General features: G+C 37.7%; 1 pseudogene across 1 annotated transcript; it reads left to right on the top strand.

Annotated features, from left to right (window-relative positions):
- The first annotated feature begins 3,109 nt into the window (after nt 1–3,109).
- On the top strand, nt 3,110–3,803 carry LOC101582394 (annotated as a pseudogene). Its single transcript, XR_002818511.1, has one exon. The product of XR_002818511.1 is annotated as a proliferation-associated protein 2G4 pseudogene (transcript).
- Nucleotide 3,804: the final 1 nt, after the last annotated feature.

Genomic DNA, 3,804 nt, shown 5'->3' with positions numbered 1-3,804 from the left:
TGTAAGGCCCTAGGTTCAATCCCAAGCACTTAAAAAGATAGATAGATAGATAGATAGATAGATAGATAGATAGATAGATAGATAGATAGATAGATAGATGTATAAAGGTTACTTGAGCGAATCTATATTGGTTGCCAATTATAGTAAAAATGACTGCAGGTCCTAACATGTGGTTTAGGAAATACTTCTGCAAGTATTTTTCTCAATTTGTTGCGCATCTGACTTTATCTTTCTGCACAAAGTTTTCTCCTAACTGCTTCTTACATGGGTGTACTTTCCTCTGTCCTTCTTAAACTCATTTGATTTTGTTTTACTGCCTTCAGCATCCTGAGCTCTCTTTTGTTTATAAGTTAAGATACTTTTGACTGCAGGTATCCAAAAAAACTCTGTTAAGGTGAGTTAAATAATGCTGAAAATATTTTATTTCATAGATATTAGGACAGCTTTAGGACTGGCTAAGTTTGTAATATACTACTGAAAGTTGTTTCCTCTTTGTACATGGGCTGTCACAAAGCTTTGCTTTTATTTCTCAGAAAAATTCTCCCTTGGAACCAAGATAGCTGCCACAGTTCTCATACAGGCAGAGTTATCACACCTGGTTTTTTCAAGAAATTCCTGTAAGAGATAAACTCTAGGATAGGCTAAAATTCCTACTGAGAAAAATAAAGAGCACTACAAATAATCCAAAAGTAAAGAAATTACCCAAATATGACTCCAAAGAGGCATCCTAGAAATAGAGCCTTCCATGCAGGTGTAGGAAACGCTAGAAGCTTTCCTTTTCCTAATGCAAATTCTTGGTTTAGAATTTGTCTCTGATTTCCATTTATAACTGATGGCTTTTTTTCTCCTTGGAGTTAGTCATCTATCAATGGGATAAAAAGAAACTGGAAAAAGAAAAAAGGAAAAATAGCATAATTTCCCTGGGTTAGAGTTTCAAGAATTCAGGAATCTTATTAAACAAATTTTGGAGGACTGACATCTATACTTTCTCATGACACTGGATACTAAAGGTCCATAAAATAAGAAACTTTGCTCAAAGGGATCAGAGTGTACAATTTGCATCTGCAGTTATGCAGTAAGCAGTTAGTATTATGTGAACTAGATTGATCTCAGTTTAAGGAAGAAGTAGACATTTAGACTTAAAGAATGTATGAGAAAGAGCAAACCATTCTTACCAACAGGGAGGAGCTGACAGCACTGTGAAGTGGAGCCCTGCACCTCCACAGTCCTGTGCTCCCAGCTCACACACCTTCATACCAGAATCAAATCATGGAAACAGTGATTAATGTCCATGAGTAGATACAGAAAAGGAGATAATTCTAAGATAACTCAAAGGAGCAATTTCATAATTTATAAGAGAAATTGTATTTATGAGTAAAGAGAGAGAGAGTTATCAAGTGATCCTAGAGATGGAAGCCTCATGCTAATGAACACAAACATCTCTTAAGGATATCCCTCAAGGAAAAATATTATTACATAAAAAGGAAATATCTACGCTGCTTAAGATTTTTAACTTCCAAGACTCTGGTGTAACAGTTCAACTTTCATTCTAACTAGTGAACTACAGAAAACTGCCAACTTATCCTCGCACTGTATTAGCAGCATGCAGTTCTTGTGCATGTATTTTTCATCTAGTTTATCCTGCTCTTACAAATTATTTTAACATTTACTTTGCTGTGCAAAATTTCAGTAATTTGTTGAATATCTAGGTTTTACACTAATGCTTAACACTGATGGGCCTAATTTTGTTTGCTACATGTTCATACATGTTTTTAATTTTGTAACAGTATTTTTTAGGTCACTTCAACTACAGAAATGAGCTCTGAGGATTCCAAATATTATTCAATATATTAAATGTCTATCTGCTAGAGGACAGGATGATTGTATTGCATTAAGTTATCCTTTCTAGCTAGTATCCAAAGATTTCCATTCTGATAAGACTGCAGTGACTATCATCGAAACAATATCTCAGTACATGGAGTTGCAATGCTAACAGACTACTTTGGTTGAAATAAAGCTACACACACACACACACACACACACACACACACACACACGAAACAAAACTACACAAGTTTCACGAAGAAACTGTTTAAGACTGTAGAGAGTGTTATAATTTCCCTGTGCAAAAGGCATAATTAATTTGTGTGCTCCATTTTACCATCTCCTTTTTTAAAATAAAAGGTCCTGCCCAGTGCCAATAGTAGGGGCATTCTCATCATTTTTGCTGTTTCACAGAATGTTTGCTATCTTTAAACTCCTAAGAGTAACTGACCATATGCTTGTGGGTTGGAATCATCCTTCAACAAGTTATTTACTACAAAAAAGGAAAGCAATACAAATAAAAGGATAAAGTTTTTTTGATGTACAAATTTTATTACAAATATTTAAAAAGAAACACAAAAAATAACATCCTAAACAAGCATGGCATTAACAAAAAAAATGAAATACTTACCTGAGAATCAGTGAAACAGAATAGAAGATGCAAACACAACCTCAAACACACTTAAGCACCTTATCTTTGACAAAGGAGCCAAACATGTTCATTGGAGGAAAGAGAGCCTCTTTAACAATGCTGCTGAAAAAATGGGCTTTCCACATGCTGAAGACTAAACCTAGACCCATGTCTATCACTAAGCGCTAAATTAAAGTCAAATGCATAAAAGTTCTCAATATTAAAACTGAAAGTGCTACTTTACTGGAAAAGAAAAATATGCAGAAATCTTGAAGACATAGGTTTAGGCAGAGTTCATTAACACAACCCAGACTACAAAGGAAATATTACAAAGAATCAACAAATGAGATCTCACCTTATTAAAAAGATCTTGCACAACAATAAAAAAATCACCAACAGAGTGAAAAGGCAACCTACAGAGTGGAAAAAAAATTATAGTGAGTTGATCCACAAACAAAGGAATTATATCTACAACATATAAATAATTGAAAAAATCTGGTTCCTCAAATTCAAAGACTCAATTCAAAAGTGTACATCTGGCCCGCCCGCTGCCTTGCTTGCTGGAGCTTTCGCTCGCGCTCTCCTCGCGGATCAAGGGGCCTTTGGCCACAGCCTGCGGCTGGGAAGGGAAACGGAGTCAGCGGCTCAGGGGAAACGAAGCTGCAGTGGTGGGAGTAGGAAGATGTCGGGCGAGGACGAGCAGCAGGAGCAAACTATCGCCGAAGACCTGGTCGTGACCAAGTATAAGATGGGGGGCGACATCGCCAACCGGGTCCTTCGAGCTTTGGTGGAAGCATCCAGCTCAGGTGTGTCAGTATTGAGCCTGTGTGAGAAAGGTGATGCCATGATTGTGGAAGAGACAGGAAAAATCTTCAAGGAAGGAAAGGAAATGAAGAAAGGTATTGCCTTTCCAACCAGCATCTCAGTAAATAACTGTGTGTGCCACTTCTCCCCTTTGAAGAGTGACCAGGATTATATTCTCAAGGAAGGTGACTTGGTAAAAATTGACCTTGGGGTTCATGTGGATGGCTTCATTGCTAATGTGGCTCACACTTTTGTCATTGGTGTGCCCCAGGGGACTCAAGTAACAGGGAGGAAAGCAGATGTCATTAAGGCAGCTCACCTATGTGCTGAAGCTGCCCTACGCTTAGTCAAACCTGGAAACAAGAACACACAAGTGACAGAAGCCTGGAACAAAGTTGCCCACTCATTTAATTGCACACCAATAGAAGGTATGCTGTCACATCAGTTGAAGCAGCACGTCATCGACGGAGAGAAAACCATCATCCAGAATCCCACAGACCAGCAGAAGAAGGACCATGAAAAGGCTGAATTTGAGGTACATGAAG

The sequence above is a fragment of the Octodon degus genome, unplaced genomic scaffold (assembly GCF_000260255.1).
Source record: "Octodon degus isolate 3935 unplaced genomic scaffold, OctDeg1.0 scaffold00170, whole genome shotgun sequence".
NCBI lineage: Eukaryota > Metazoa > Chordata > Mammalia > Rodentia > Octodontidae > Octodon > Octodon degus.
The sequence above is the reverse complement of the archived record's forward strand: the minus strand, read 5'-3'. Positions and strand labels throughout refer to the sequence as shown.